General features: G+C 39.5%; 2 long non-coding RNA genes across 3 annotated transcripts; both read left to right on the plus strand.

Moving 5' to 3' along the window:
• Positions 1-2,303, plus strand: LOC140578270 (uncharacterized). Of its 2 annotated transcripts, XR_011982367.1 has the most exons (3): positions 8-642; positions 931-1,082; positions 1,981-2,303. It is a non-coding gene; the product is annotated as an uncharacterized lncRNA (long non-coding RNA). The 2 variants fall into 2 exon arrangements; XR_011982366.1 differs by having other exon boundaries at positions 1-642; positions 931-2,303.
• A 7,658-nt stretch (positions 2,304-9,961) lies between these two features.
• Positions 9,962-13,048, plus strand: LOC111858137 (uncharacterized). Its single transcript, XR_002841516.2, has 2 exons — positions 9,962-10,161; positions 12,415-13,048. It is a non-coding gene; the product is annotated as an uncharacterized lncRNA (long non-coding RNA).
• Positions 13,049-17,664: the final 4,616 nt, after the last annotated feature.

The raw sequence follows: 17,664 nt of genomic DNA on the forward strand, positions 1-17,664 counted from the left end.
CTGTCAAACAACTCTTTGCATTCTTTTGTTGCACTTCTCAAAGTATCTTTACTCAGAAGTGGCAATGCCTTAGACTGAATTCTTTCATTATCTGCGAAAATAAATACGATTTAATTAATTTATATGAGCGTACTTTTTCAACCCTGTTAAACAACATCGGAGTGATATTTTATAATTTATTTGTAATTTATCAATAGCAGAAATGCATCTTGTGCAACACAAAAGAACACAACTATTACATAAACCTATTTTTCCATCTAAGCATTCGCGACGGATTCTATAAAAAGGCAATGTTAATAAAAGACAAATATGAAACAGAACTATTATCTATTACACACCCTTCCACCTACCAATAGGCTCGATGCAGGACGCGGTTTCATAGGCGCGCATGCGCAGATAAACAGTACTACGTTAGAACTTGGCGCGCAGAAAATACTGCGACAAACGGAGATGCAGAAATACGCATTGGGTTCCTCGAACGCTGGCCTAAATAAAGCCTAAATGTTATCGAAACCAAATGGATAATAGACTTTCATTCAACTGACATTTCAAAAACTTATCTTGTGGAATGCCGACGACCAAACTCAAAGCGACCCGTTAACGGATGGCCTGTAGAGGAAGCGAAGGTGCTGCAATTGTCAGGTAGGTTGTTTAGTAACTCATTAAATTTCTGGTTGTTAGCTAAAGTGTTAATTTGGATGATATTTTAGATGCTAAATTTATAGCAGCTTACAGAGCTTCAAAGTATCTTTTGTGAATTACTTGCAATGCAACACGAATGCTAGCACGTTGCTAAGTCAGGGTTAGGCAAATTTAGCTACACCAAAATCTACTTTTCTTCTGCTTTCCCTGTCGTTGTATTGTGGTCTTTAGACATTTAGTACGAAGATAAGTATAATATAGAACATGTAACTCATTTATATGTTTCAGATAAAGAAAGTGCTCTCAGATCGACTGAGCGGGAAATGACTAAAGAACCCTCTCCATTTATGAACATAAGACGAATTAGGAAGCCAAAACGACTGGATTTTGAAGAGGACACAGAAGAAGAAGCCCGTTCATTTTCTCACAACATTAAAAAGGTAATTTATCGGCTATGCTGCTTTCAACTTAGTCCCTTGTAAAGTTTGTGTGAACAAGTGACTGAAAAATTGATGTTTCAGTATCTTCTGACAGTCATGTGTTTGGTACAAGTCAAAAAGTTTGGAAATTCAGTTTTCATATTTTAATAGATTCTGCTTAACTAAATATTTATGATCGAATTACTGGTTGGTGGAAAAGCCAGTTTTTTATGCCCTGCTGAGATGGACTTGAACTTAAAAAGATGTTACTGTATATATTCCAATGTCCAATTGTGATTCCATTCCAATATTTAGGGTTAACATGAATCAGAACCCAGTGAATATGCACATACACAAAGTATTATAAAATAATGATTGTTTTAAAACAGTTTGTAATAGTTCCATTAAAAATGTTCCTTGCTTTTAGTTTCAGGTGTCAAATTCAAATTGTATCTGTGGTGTATTTGAAGGTAAAACTTGGAAGTGATGACAGCAGTTGTATTTCATTGCTGGGAGACTGCTAAGGCCCAGAGGACTGCCAGTGGTATGACTTGGGTGTTGTTGTTAGGCCTCTTCAGAGTAGATGTACTATTATGGTCCAATCTCACTGGAGGCAAGAATAAGATTGACCCAACAGCAGAAGAGCCCCTGGATAAAATAAAGCTCACAAAACACACTTCCTTCATGAGTCCAGCCAACCTTTGATTATATAGTGAAACACATTTGGAGAAGAGTGCTGCTCAGTGATGTTTTCTCCCCAAAGAGCCTCATGGTTAATATGTGCTCAGTTGAACTCAAAATTACAGAGATCTGCTATTTTTATGCACTTCTTTATTAAAACAATTAAATTTTCCTGGATATGAATATTGCATGAATGTCAATAATCAAAATATCATAAATTTTGTATTCTCTGTCACAGACACTGTTCTAAAGCACCACCCAGATGCTAAATCTGGTGATGTGCGGAAGACCATCAGCACAAGAATTTGTGAACTGAGACACCAAATGAAGAATAAGATAATGGAGTCTACATCTACTGTACTGCAAACATCAGTATTGCGTAGTTGATTTTTCTGATTAATCAGAAGGATTCTGTCTTAAAAAAATACATTAATTACAGCATATTTCTGTAAAAAATCATTTTTAAATTATTTGACGTTTTAGCAATTGTTCTCAAAGTTTTGCTGAATGTCTGTTTTTCTAAAGATGTGTAAAGGTCTAAATAAATGTTTTTTAGAAACAGACTTGTGGCAGAAAGATTCTTATTTGTTAACTTTTAGGTTTTTTCTTTATTATATTTTAAATTGATTAATATATTAGAATTTTAGAATTAGAATTAGAATTTAGTGATCAGTGGTCATTGTCAACACACCACAGCACACAGTGCGCAACAACGAAATGTGTCCTCTGCATTTGACCCATACTGTATGTGACTTTCGTGACATAGCAGGGGGCAGCTAATTAAGTGCCCGGGGAGCAGTGCTTGGGGACGGTATCTTGCTCAGGGTACCTCAGTGGTGACTTGCTGGTGGGGGATTCGAACCTGCAATCTTTCAATTACAAGTACGCTACCCTATATATTTGCATGTTGTATAGAATTTGATAATACACAACTTGAGACTTGTGACGACTTTTAAATATGTTCAAATGTAATGTATGAGGTTTAGTATGGAACTTGTCACATTGTTTCTAGGTTGAATGTTATAAGGAAAACATTGTTATGCAATAAATAACTGCAAATATATCATTAGATGTATGATGTGAAGTAGTTTATCAGTAATATATTTATATGATTCCTAATATATTTTGAAATATATTTGAGTAAATGTATTTTTCAAACTGCACATCATACATCTAACAATATACTGACTTAGCTATAGTGTAGCTGCAGATATATTAGATGTATAATATGAAATAATTTTAAAATATATTAACTCAAAATATATTTTAGAATATATGAGCAATTATATAAAGCAATATATTGCATTCAAATATATTGTTCATGTAAATCTCAATATATGAAAAGCGGCAATTGTTTATGTATTTTCCAATACATTATAATATATGAAAACATATATGTATTCAATACATTTTCTCATATATTATAGGAGTAGGCATATTTTTTTTATTTTATTGAGATATTTTACTTTGTGGCATGAATACTGCAGTTTCTGAATACATTTCCATAACTTTAGTTGCATAGAAATGTTCAAATTGTTAGTATATGTCCAATGTTGTTAAGCAAAATATATTGAAATTTTCATATATTTAAATATATTTTTGTTTCGTAAGGGCACTCTGTTAGGAACATTACGGCTTTTTGGTTGTGGGTGTTAGCTTCGCTGCTGTTATTAAGCAGCCACTCTGTTAGGAACATTATGGTATTTTGTTTGCGAGTGTTAGCTTCGCTGCTGCTATCAACACTAATGGCACATTAGCGCAGAGAAAGGGCTGCATAAGCCGGACTACGCCTTGCTTGGCGGTTAAAGGTGTTTGACGTTCATTGGCGTGGGAAACGGCGGTTATAGTGCTAAACCACTATCGAAAAGACTACAAAAGCTGCTCCGGATAAAATAGAAGCGCCCCGTTAGGTTTTAAATAATAACTTAATGTTTTGGCTGTCGGTCTGGGTCCGTATGGGACAGCTACTGGGTCCAGACCCGGCCTGCCTGTTAGTGACATAAGAACATAAGAAATTTACAAACGAGAGGGGGCCATTCGGCCCATCAAGCTCGTTTGGGGAGAACTTAACTAATAGCTCAGAGTTGTTAAAATCTTATCTAGCTCTGATTTGAAGGAACACAGGGTTTTAGTTTCCGATACACTAGCAGGAAGACTATTCCATACTCTAACTACACGCTGTGTAAAGAAGTGCTTCCTCAAATTTGTTTTAAAATGTTCTCATTCATGTCAGCATCAAGACCCGTTAGAATCTTATAGACCTGGATCATGTCCCCCCTTAGTCTCCTTTGCTCAAGGCTAAACAGATTCAGGTATGGTGACCAAACCTGTACATAATATTCTAGGTGGGGTCTTACCAAGGAATTATATAAATGTAACATCATCTCCCTTAACTTAAACTCCACACACCTAGAGATATAACCCAACATTCTATTGGCCTTTTTTATTGCTTCCCCACACTGGCGAGAGTGGGACATGGAAGCGTCAACATACACAACGAGATTTTTCTCATAATCAGATACCTTTATTTCAGTGGAACCCATAAAATATCTGTACTTTATATTTCTGCTCCCTGCGTGGATTACCTTAAATTTATCTGTATTAAATTTCATCTGCCAAATATCAGCCCAGTCGCTAATTAAATCCAGATCCCGCTGTAGCCTCTGTGCTGATAGTTCAGTATCTGCTACACCACCCACCTTGGTGTCGTCTGCAAATTTAACCAGTTTACTGTATGTATTGGTGTCAATATCATAAATGTAAATTAGGAACAATAGTGGAACCCTGCGGTACCCCACTATGAACGCAGGCCCACTGTGACATTGTGCCTCTAATAACTACTCGCTGCTTCCTGTCAGTTAACCAGTTTTCGATCCAAGCTGTCACAGTTCCTAAAATCCCTGCAGCTTTGAGCTTTAGCAAGAGCCGTTTTTGGGGTACAACATCAAAGGCCTTCTGGAAATCTCTGACCTACAGCATTCGAGCACAACATAGAATGTAATGTGCATGCTATTTAGTGTTAAATCAAAGTACTGTAAATGAGTATTCATTGATATGTTTACATATTAATATATGTAAACAAAACATACCAAAGAATGACACACATAATCTCCTGTCTGCATTTTTTTTTTTTTTTTTTTTTTTTTACTAATTACAGATACAAGAAGTTCCTGATCAACCTGCAGAGCCTGTACAGTTGACGTGAGAGTTGGGCATTTAGCTATAGGAGGAATTTGCCATCACATGGAAACCAAACGACTTTGTGAACTTTTGCGTGTCTTGAAAGACAGTACTTCAATTGATAACCTTTATGAAGCATTTAACCTTTGTCCACAAGACTTGCGGTGTAACATATACTATATTGATAAAAGCATTGGGACACCTCTCCAAATGATTGAATTCAGGTGTTCCAATCACTTCCATAGCCACAGCTGTATAAAATCCAGCACTTAGGCATGCAGACTGCTTCTACAAACATTTGTGAAAGAATGGGTTGCTCTCAGGAGCTCAGTGGTACCGTGATAGGATGCCACTTGTGCAATAAGTTCAGTTTCCTCGTTACTAAATATTCCAAGGTCAACCATTAGTGGTATTATAACAAAGTGAAAGCAATTGGGAACAACAGCAACTCAGCCACAAAGTGTTAGGCCATGTAAAATCCCAGAGCGGGGACAACGCATGCTGAGATGCACAGTGTGCAGAAGTCGCCAACTGTCAGCAGAGTCAATAGCTACAGACCTCCAAACTTCATATGGCCTTCAGATTAGCTCAACAACATTGCGTAGAGAACTTCATGGAATGGGTTTCCATGGCCGAGCAGCTGCATCCAAGCCTTACATCAACAAGTGCAATGCAAAGCGTCGGATTCAGTGGTGTAAAGCACACTGCCACTGGACTCTAGAGCACTGGAGACATGTTCTCTGGAGTGACAAATCATGCTTCTCCAGGAGGAGAGCGACCTTTGATCCCAGGGCCGTTCAACTCCTCAATTCACAGTTTTCTTCCCCCCCGCCTCCCTGCACTGGTCAGTCATTCTGCACTTGACCCCCCCCCCCCTTCCCCCATGCCCACTAACAATCCCTCCCTTTACATATTCATCAGTTCTTATCTACCTTATTGACTGCAATTTTAGACAGCGTCTTTCAAATACTGTTGCACTTTATGTCATTGTGTACTGTCCTCGTTCAACTGCCCTGTGTGCCTTCAATTGCCCCCTCGTGGACAAATAAAGTTATTTGAATTGAATTGAATTGAATTCTCTGTCTGGCAATTTGATGGACAGTCTGGGTTTGGGGGTTGCCAGGAGAACGGTACTTGCCTGACTGCATTGTGCCAAGTGTACAGTTTGGTGGAGGGGGGATTATGGTGTGGGATTATTTTTCAGGGCCAGGCCTTCTTGTCCAACATCAGTGCCTGACCTCACAAATGCTCTCCTGGAAGAATGGTCAAAAATTCCCATAAACACACTCCTAAACCATGTGGACAGCCTTCCCAGAAGAAGGCTATTATAGCTGCAAAGGGTGGGCCAACTCCTTATTAAAGCCTACGTATTAAGAATGGATTGTCATTGAAGTTCATATGTGTGTAAAAGCAGGTGTCCTAATACTTTTAGCAATATAGTGTATGTGTCCTGTCCAGTCCAGCCGTGCTTGTCTGATCCCTGCATTTCCCTTGGGCATCGCTGCTAATCAACTGTGCCTTAAGCTTGTTAGTCTTACCTCTTGTTCCTGCCCTTTTGTTAACCAGCCACAGCTGCCTTGTGTTTCCTCCTTTGTTAATCATGTATATTAGTGTCTCTCAGTCCTGTGTCCCCCTGTTCAGTCATTGTTCTCTGTGCTACCCAGCCTGTTTCTTGCAATAAACACCCCTGCGAGGGGTTTGCTTACCAACAGGCTGCATTTGGGGGTTCTTCTCCTACTGCTATGTGAAAATATGTTGCCCTTAGCTGTTGGGGGGGGCATTCCAGCAGTCAAGATTCCTTGCCACGGAAAGTGGTATTGAGGCATCTGCCATTTCTCATGTAAAATATAATTTGTAGTTAGCAGGCAGTGGTTGAAGTCAAGGTGTTGTGTGGGCCAGTCAAGTTCTTCCACACCAAAGTCATCAACCATGTCTTTATGGACCTTGCTTTGTGCACTGGGGCACAGTCATGCTGGAACAGAAAAGGACCTTCCCCAAACTGTTCCCACAAAGCTGGAAGTGTAGAACTGTCCAACATGTCTTGGTATGCTGAAGCATTGAGAGTTCCCTTTATTGGAACTAAGAAACCTAGCCCAACCCCTAAAAAACAACCCGATATCATTATCCCTCCTCCACCAAACTTTATAGTTGGCACAATGCAGTCAGGCAGGTAATGTTCTCCTGGCATCTGCCAAACCCATATTCCTGTTTCCATTGCTCCAGAGTTCAGGGGCAGCATGCTTCTGACTACTTGGCATTGCAGTTGGTGATGTGAGGTTTGCATGCAGGTTCTCGGTGATGGAAGCCCATTCCTTGAAGCTACTGGCAGACAGATATTGTGCTAAGGTTAATGCCAAAGGAAGTTTGGAACTCTGCAGTTATTGAGTCAACAGAGCGTTGTCGTTTTACGCACTATGTGCCTCAGCACTCTGCAACCCCTTTCTGTTACTTTACATCTGCCACCTCATGGCTGAGTTTCTGTTGTTCCTGAATGTTTTCACTTTGCAATAATGCACGTACAGTTGACCGTGGAATATCTAACAGGAAAGAAATTTCACGAACTGACAAATAGTAAGGGTGGCATCCTATGACAGTATCGCACTTGAATTTACTGAACTCTTCAGAACAACCCATCCTTTTACAAATGTTTGTAAACCTGACTGTATGGCTAGGTGCTTGATTTTATATACCAGTGGCAATGGGTCTGATACCTGAATTCAATGATTAACAGGTGTTTCCCAATATTTTTGCCCATATAGTGTATAGTGGACAATATAAATTGCTGTGTCAGTTATTTTTGTAGACTTGTCTGTAGGTGTACTAGAACATAAGAACATAAGAAATTTACAAACAAGAGGAGGCTATTCGGCCCATCAACCACGTTTGGGGAGAACTTAACTAATAGCTGAGTTGTTAAAATCTTATCTAGCTCTGATTTAAAGGAACCCAGGGTTTTAGCTTGCGCTATTCCATACTCTAACTACACGCTGTGTAAAGAAGTGCTTCCTCAAATTCATTTTAAAATGTTCTCCTGCTAATTTCCACTTATGGCCACGAGTTCTAGTATTTAAACTAATATTGAAGTAGCCATTTGGCTGAACTTCAATATTCTAGAAATCTTGTCTCGATCAGTTCCACGGTAACAACATGCCATAAGCTTTTCCCATACCACCTCCAGTTTACCCAGTCTGGAAAACAGTAAATAAAAGTATCGAAAAAGTGCCATACCTTTACTTACCTTTTTCTGCAGAATTCCATTCCTGGCTTTGTATCCTGATTTTTCTAAGTTATTCTCATAGTGTGCATGCTGAAATCCATGGGTGATAACTGATGACTTCACAAACATCATAACATAAAAATTCCAACTCCACAATAACATTCCCATAACTTAGTGGGAACCCCACACAATGACATTCAGCAGAGGTTTAGCGAGGACCTTTAGGGGACGTGCTGGGGACGTTTTTGTTTACTTAGGAACATTTCATGTCATTTCTAGACTCTGATAAGTTTCTGTTTGGTTTGCATTGTTAATAAAACCCCTTTGTTGTTGTTAAAATGCCTGGCCCAGAGTCCCATGTTGTGCCAAGTGTGACATCTACATAACACATATTTTCCACCCACTAGTACACCCAGTATCCATCTTATACGTGTAAATACTGCCTTATTTACTTATTTGACACTTTGCACTACTACTTCTCACTTTACTGATAATTGCACACTATTTATGGACATTTTTGATTAGTGTTTAATGATTATTGTTTAATGTTTAGATTCCCCAGTTTAATGGTCTTGGAACTTGGAACCCAAGCATTTCACTACATAGTAATTATAAGTGTAAATGTGAAAAAGAGAACTTTGATTGATTGAATCCCTCACATAGTTAATAAAGAGTATTGGCTTCCAAATAATGAATGAATGTGTTTATTTAATATTTAGTGTAGTGACTGTGGCCAGCAGGGGGCCCCACACAAACAGCACTGCTGGACAGACGGCCTGGGTGGAGCAGACCTCACACAAAGCTGCTGGTCAGCAAAAGCCTGAAGACTGCAGGAGGTCAAACAGAGAGCTAAGCTACAAATGGCAAGCTGACCACAGACGTTCATTACTTTTACATGCACAGATAAGTCGAGCTATGGTTATAGCTGGACTGCACCATTTAATCGGACTACTGTCCTTGTCCCAGTATACATGCATGGGAGGGGAATCGATTTAATGACTGAAGTATGTCAGACTCCACTACAATAGGTGGCGATATGGCTCCTTTCAGCGTGTTAGTATTGGGCTTTTTCCATTATCTGGGTGTCTTAGTCCGACTAAGAGAAATTCAATTTAGTACGATTTTAGTCGGACTAACATGTTTGCGTGTATTTTAAATGTCCAGTTTCACAGAAACACACTCTGCATCCTGGTCTGCTCATTGTCTGCATGTCTCTGGGTTTAGGCAGCCAATTGACCCTGCATATACTGTAGATAAGCTCCCGTTCATGAATGAGACCATGTGCTCTTGTGATCATGTTAGACCAGGGGTCACCAACCTTTTTGAAACTGAGAGCTACTTCACAGGTACTGAGCCATACGAACGGCTACCAGTTGGAAATGACCTCCTGAACTTATCTAAACTTCATGAATTTATTTTTTTAAATATTGTCATTTTCAAATCAATATAAATGCAAATGTGATTGAAGAAGAATAACAACGGGATAAAATTACATTTTAGACGCTGCTCACTGGTGAGTTGTGCTATTTTTAGAACAGGTCCGCGGGCGACTCATGTGGTCCTTGAGGGCATCCTGGTGCATATTGGTGACCCCTGTGTTAGACATTGTGTGCCAGTAGTTCCACGGCCTACCCTCCTACCCTCCTTTCACTAAATATGTACAAGAACAAATATTTCAAAGCCCCTGAACAGAAAAATATAGTCTAAAATGTTGGACTGTGCTGTTTAAGCTGTTTAAACGCTCCTGAGAACAGCTAACAAGCCCAGCGTTTGGCTGTGTTTCTTACGTTTGGTCACCAGGCCGTTCGCTTGCTCTCTGTAGTTCAGTCTAACTGGAAAGTGAACAATCAGGTTGGACGGCTTTCTGAGTGTACAGTAGCACACTCCCCTTGGCTTCTGAAGGCTAGCCCCACCCCTGTACTTTAATAGGCCGGCTGATTCCGGTGAGACCACTTACATCTAGGGGCACCTGTGAGCACCTGACATTATCGACGAGACCCAAAGCCGCACTGTTCCTGCCGGGTATGTTATTGCATTTTTACTCCTGTCTCTGCTTCTCCACCTGGTTGGTTCCACCAGGTTCTCCTCATCAGCTGCTGGCATAGGATAGCGGGACATTAATGGCACAATGAAAATATCAAGCTCCAGGGAAACTGAAGTAATGTTTAAAGTAACACCTGTTCTGCCGTGGCTGTGAGTTAAAAAGACACAACTCCATCCAAGACTCTAAAACACAGAAATGCTTGTGATCAAATTTATGAGGAGTCTTGCCTTGAAACGTTAAAGACCAAATGTTTAAATAGTACTTTCTTTTAAATAGTATTTGATTTTTTATAATTTCTTAAGCTAATTCAAAGAACTATTTATAGAAGTTTATCTGATAATATCATTTGCCTATATTGTTCCAGTGGCTGCAGATCAATCAATAAACCATGGTGATTGCGCATTTACAGTAGGTTAGGTAAGGCCATTACTGAGTGGTGCATTTTCTGAAGGAAGGGTGTCTTTGATTTAATGTGATTATTATGATAGCAACTAGTTTAACGTGTAACCTCAAGGACACACTCCAGAATGGATGGATGATTTAAGAATAAGATATATGGCCTTCAAAGTGAGTAGAACCAAATTTCTATTATGATAAAAAGGCAATAAAGTGATTCATTAACCTCTGGAATAAAAAACATAACATACATGATATTCAGGGATAAAAGATTAGTTAGGAGTTGGATAACATCAATAATGTCTTGCGTTCAGATGTGGGCAGCTTACAGTGAGCCAGATAGAAAGATGAGGTGTTTTGTTGGGTTAGGACGTGTGCGACAGAGCAGATGGTCTTTGGCCAACAGCGGAAGACAGATTTTGATATTGGGGGGGCTCACAACAATGTAAATGCAAAGTTCTGTTTATTGGGGAGATGAATCCAAATTAAATATGGGGGGACACCCCCCCCCCCCCCCAGATGCTGACACAGGAGCGATGACACACTATGTCAAGATGAAACAGGTCAGTTTTCCTGGGTAGGGAGTTTCAGTGATACTGCGCTTTTTGAATGTAGCAATACAGGTTAATTACACAAGCAGGAGGTAACATGGTTGACTGGCAGGAGAACACAGAAGAATAGAGTCATACCAACACATCAAAGACAAACAGACTAAGCATTAAGTGGATTTTCATTTGAGTTCTTTTCATGAATGGAGTTCCTAACGTCATCGGAGTGACTCTGGAGGTTACAAGGCTGTGGATTCTCTTCCTACAGGCTAGAATCTCTAGTCAGACAATGTCAGAGTTGGAACATCACATTTACCCCAAAGCAAAACTGGGACCCCAAACAATAAAAGTAGTTAAAGTATCTGCTGCTTGTGTCTGTCTGAAATGCAGTCTATCAGAGATGTGGCTGCTGAGCACGGGATTCAAACCAGCAACCTTCTCCTCACAGGCACAGAGGCCTAACCCGCTGAGTCATACACATGGGTATGGCTGGGTATACATGACTGTCACGTGATGCTCTAAAGTTCTACTGTCACTTGCACAAAGGTGCGGCCAGGCCAAGTTCAGAGAGCCACCCTGTTTCTGGGTAGGCTACATTGATGTCATTACCACAAAGACAAAAGGAACCACCACAACAACTACATTCTTTCCAACGCATAACAGAACGCCACAAAAGAGCAGTTTACGAAATATCAGTGTGTGACATTTAAGTGAAGTCACATGGATCCTGAGTGTACTCTGAGTTCCTTTCATGGTTATTTATTGAAACATAGGTGGAACTGATTTTCAAATTGAACACCAACATTAGTTTTTCATCAAACAGAAAGCATATAGTACAGTATAATGCTAAATACTAAACAGACACCAGTGGTCATCCTGGATTTTAGAAAAAATGATGACATTGTCCATGGCAGCATAAATATTGTTCAGTCCAACAATAACTGCTTATCCGGCACTGGAGCTGAAATGCCATAGACATGATACCAGGACAGCCACACATGCACTGACAGCCACATGCCACAGGTAATGTAGAGACACCGACTCACTCGACTGACACGTCTTGGTGCTGTGGGAGAAACTTGGGGGAAATCTGTCACAGAGCAGGACAGGATACAAACTCCAACCCTGGTGGGGCAAGGCAACAGTTTTGACTGACATATGTGAGGTGTTCCGGTGCAGCCAGATGACATCATTCTCTTAAACTAAAAAGCAGCTGTTTCTCAGTAATTATGAATGAACGAGTCCTTTTTTGGATGAGCTTCTGATAGTTTATATTTCTCTAAGCAGCAGAGAAAGAGGAGCCATGTACCTGCCCACAGTGACGCCCATCATCCTGCTGCTCACCCTCACATCAGTCCTAGCAGAAGACGAACAGGATGAGGTCAGCTCCGGCGAGTTACTCTCAGGCATGGAAGACGAAGGTTACCGTTTTCTGAATATTTCTGAGATCTCCGGGGATGAGGGCGGCAGCTCTTCATCAGGAGCCTTTTCTGGCATACTCCCAGTCCAGCTCAACGATACCAGTGGAAATGACACCAGAATGTCACCCATGGAAAACTTCATGCAGGAAAGTGCTGCTCTCACTGGGTGGATGAACAACGACACCACAGTTGATAATAATAACAACACTAATGTGATGGACTCACCCCAAAGCCAAAACAATACTTGGTTTTAGGGATTCTAAGCCCCAAATACAGGGATTAACAACTCAGTGAAACCTATTTAAAACTATGTGATTTAGTTCAAATGAATGGAAATTTGCACTGCTATTCTTTAATTTAGCTGATTCACTATGCTGTTGGGCATACTATAAAATTAATCAAGTCATCTGTCAAACTATAACCTGATATAAGGCAGACCCAAAATTGGGAAAAAAACAGTAAACTTGAAGTGTTGAAACATAATAAAGTTGTAACTTGAAGGACTGATGTTTAAGTTTGTTTTGACAGGATAGACTTTCATAATACTTCTGCATTCTTACAAAGTACTGGAACATCAGGTTCCTGCCAATCTAATGAAAGTCACATGTACAGTCCAAACCATGCAAAACTACGTCCTACACAACACGTATATTTCCCACATGTACACACACTGTCCATCTTATACATGTAAATACTGACTTATGTGTTCATTTGACACTTGACCACCTGTCACTTCACGCCTAATCACAAACTATGATGGCAGTAAACTTATTAGTTAGCAGATTAGTATTTGCACTACCTTTGAACCAATTAAATTCCGCAAAATTTAGTTCCACTAACTGTAAATTTACATTTACATTCCCATTTACAGCATCTGGCAGAAGCTATTAGCCAGAGCATAACATAAGTGCTTAAAAGTTTCATCAGTAAATACATTTTGATACTGGTTTAATAGATCCTGGCTAAGAATTCTATCACTCTAAAAAACTCTGTGGGCAAGTCATATATGTGTGTGTGTGTTTGTGTGAGCGGGTTTACCTATCCTTATAGGGACACAATGTCCCCATAACGTGATAAATATCCGTTTTTTTTCCCTTATGGGGACCGGTTTCCTGGTCCCCATAAGGGAAAACTCTATTTTATAAAAATCGGTGACTGCTATGAAAAAACTAAAAATGCAAAAACTCTTGTATTTCGTTAGGTTACTTATGGTTATGGTTAGGGCAGGGTAGGGGTTAAGGTTGTCATAGTTAGCGTTAGCATTTTTCCCATTGAAATGAATGAGCGGTCCCCATAAGGATATGTTTACCCTACATGTGTGTGTGTTTGTGTGTGTGTGCGTGTGTGTGTATGTGTATATATAAAAATAGAAGTATAGAAATATGATCCTGGAAGACGCAGACCACAAGAGCTGTGATTGGTGTCCATGGTGGCATTATTTTATTTTTTTAAGGGAGTGAAGAAAACATACACCCATATACTTATATCGCTGATTGAAACTGAAGTGCTGTTTATATCCAGAAGTGGTTCTATTGTGGCAAAGGGATGTGAAGAGAAGAATTTTTATATGCATTAAAAATCTCTTAATAATAAGCTAAAACACACATATATAGGCTAAATTCACACACAGAACTGTTGACGGTCAATCAGTTTCACTCTCTCTATGGCCATTGATCAGCTACAGTTTGCTTATTGCCCCAACAGGTTCACCGCCGATACAATACAGTCTCCTATGTCCTGCATTTCCACTCTCCCACTTGGACAGGAACTATGTGAGGATGCAATTTGTAAATTTTAGCCACAGTCCCCCTCACACTGTTCTCCAATCCCAGGAACCCGCGTCCGAGTCCGCCCCTCTGTGACTGGGTCCTCCAGGTGCTGAAGGTGGGATCCCTGGTTTTATGTGCAACACACACTATTTTTGTCTATCCATAGCACTTAACTGTTGTGAAATTTTGTAACCTGGAAGTTGAGGTAGGGCTGTCGACAACATCTTTACAGCCGGTAAACACGCACTGCATTGCACAGTTAAATTAGTGCCTTTTTCCGTAATATATCGGAAATGTTTTTTATATTTCCAGCGATGGAATGCATAGGGTGACCACTGACCAGATAATCCATGTCAGGGAGGACACTCTGAGCTAGAACAGGAATTGTAAATTACCATTTCAATTAAACGGACCTGGATTTCACTTGAGCACTCAGCTCTTGCTGTGTGCCGATTGGTCAGTCTCCTATAATCATGCATGTGTCACTAATGCTAATGTGAAACAGCTGGATGAGTCTTTCAGTCAAGGAAACAAACCAGTCAAAGCACAAGAAGAGCTGATCTACTAAGCCGAGCACAGGAGCCTTTCAGTTTGAAAGTAGTTTGTAAAACCCGAAGTAGCTCCAAGTGTCCTCCCTGACATGGATTATCTGGTCACCCTAGGAATGCATTCCTTTCCTTGTCTGACATTTCCTGCAACAGAAACTCAGACCGCTCAGGCAAGTTAATTAGCAGAATTGGCTGCAAATGTAGACACGACAGCATAACCAATCAGAAGCATCGAATAGTTTCAAACTTTCGGCTGTGGAGGGAAATAGCAAAGGAGGATGTTTTGCATAAGAAAAACACGAAAAGCAATAAAAATACTGCTATTAAAGATATTAGCAAGATTTTGCATATAATCATATGATGTAACTAAAATTGTAATCATGAATATTTCCATAAGTAACTAATTTAATTACACTTTTTTTGTCTAGTAATTGTAACGGATTACAATTATGTTTTTTTTGTAATTAAATTACGTAACGCCGTTACATGTAACTCGTTACTCCCCAGCACTGCTGGTAATGGGCCTATGTACACCTATGTAGAAATTCCATTAAAAAGCAGCTGTTTCCAGCTATGATATGATTTACAACATTAACAATGTCTACACAGTATTTTTGATAAATCTGGTGTTATTTTAACAGACAAAAAAACTTGCTTTTTTTCAAAAGCAATGAAACTTTTGAATGATAGTATAAACTTTACACAGTCACAGGATTCTCATGGACAAGTCATTTCGAGAGTTTGGGAAGCCCATTTGTTACATCTGGTAATATACCGACAGTCAAAGCACTGTTTAAGGTCCGTGATCCTAAAAGCTAACCTGGTTTAAAACATCCAAGACCAAAGGACTCATCCGGGATAGTCTAATCATGAATAACTAATTAGGCTAATTAGGTTCTTCAAAGTCTTTGGAGAATCAGATTAGCCAAACTGGATTAAATAATCCGAGATAACTACAGTATGCGCACCCGTGGACACTGACTAAGCTACATATATCGTTATACCGACATGCAAAACCATGATTGGTTGCCGAAAATGATGAAAGCGAGAGCTCAGTCCTTCACTCTCAGCAGAGTAAGAGCTGTTGCTGAAGGAATACAGGGAATCTAAGGAAATAATACACAGGTCATCCATTACTCTTCTTATAATTTTTTAATAAATACATGGAATGCCTAGCATTATTGCACAAAACCTCTTTTATGTGAATGTATTTTCAAAACTACATTTTCGAACCGTATAGACCTAGTTTTCAGTTTTTGGTCTCACAAAGTCCAAAAATGTCGGGTGGCACAACCATGAAAATATTGCAATTTGAATATGAAAAATCTATTTGTTTTTAAAATTCTATATATAAACTTGATATGAAGAACAAAAGTAAAAATTGTGTAGGTTTCCAAGGAGACTTTGTAAAATGAACTTGCGCTGGTAATGCAACTGCAACCAATATTACTAATCCTAAATGCAGCATACAAATAAGAAGTAACATTGCCTGATGCTTATTTTCATTTGGAAAAATAATTAATTTGTATCGGATTTATTTCATCCAAGGACTGTCTTGTTGATGGACCTTAGCACTTGTCTTATACTGATTTTTCATATTTTTCTCTTGTTTACATGTCTCTGGTATTAAATTGTTTGTATTTGTACTGTAATTTTATGAAATACAGTTCTATTGAGAACAAAGTGCTCATAATATGATCACATCAATTGCAATCAGTGCTTTTCATAAGAAAGGTGCAGCCGCAGTAAGACAGGTTTTCCAAGTAGAGCTCAGTTTATGTCTGTGATTTAATCTTGTTGACGTGGAATAAACCTGCTCCACGCTGGACTGATTTCTGTGACAACCAGTCCAACAGGAGTTTTGATGAACCAAAATATCAGGGGTGTTGTCAAATCATCAGCAGTTAAATCTGGATAACTCCTTAATGCAGGTAGGAAAAACATCCCCCCGCTCCGTGCAGATCTGAGTCTATGGATTGGTTTCTGTGACAACCAACCCAACAAGAGTTTTAAAGAACTGAAAAATCTGAGATGTTGTCAAATCATCAACAATTAAATCCAGGTAACTTGTCGTTAATCCATGTACACAAATCTCTCTCCCCCCCCCCCCCCCCCCCCCCCCATTAATCATATGAGTAAAGTAAAAGGGATTTCAGGAAACAACATCTTTTGGTTAAAACGAGTTTTACCAAATCTTTAAAAACCTAGCCTGATTCAACGATTTAATATATTGCCGGGTGGGACCAGAGATGTATACAGTATCTGTATTACATTATACACACAATCACAGCTACAATATGGAGGTATATTAAACATTCATAATGTACAGGAAATTATAACCAGTATATGGGGTAAACGGTTATACTGCCCAGCACTATTCCGGGAATATCACACAACTGTCAGTACAAAAAAATATACAATGACTAGAAAACACACCAACCGCTGGAAAGTGACATCACTGGAGCAGGATTCACGCCAGTTTCTGCAGCCAGTGTGAAGGGTTGCTTTGACATCTCCAATATGGCTGTCAAACATTGCATTTGCCGTTAATTGCAGGGAGAGTAAATATATGTAATTGGACTGGAAGACAATAAATGCAACATCAAAAACTACTGTATGTACCGTGTTTTGCTGGTGTAATTGTTGTGCAACACAGACACACCAGTGCACAAGTATAAATGCTCAGGAGGGCGTAGGCCACTTGCCTGGCTCAATGCAGAGGCATAATTTAGCCTTTACCCCCACCTGCCGTAGGAAGGCTGCTGGAGGTAGTGTCCATGCTGCTGCTTTGTCACTATG

This window comes from Paramormyrops kingsleyae, chromosome 13 (genome assembly GCF_048594095.1).
Source record: "Paramormyrops kingsleyae isolate MSU_618 chromosome 13, PKINGS_0.4, whole genome shotgun sequence".
Classification (NCBI taxonomy): Eukaryota; Metazoa; Chordata; class Actinopteri; order Osteoglossiformes; family Mormyridae; genus Paramormyrops; species Paramormyrops kingsleyae.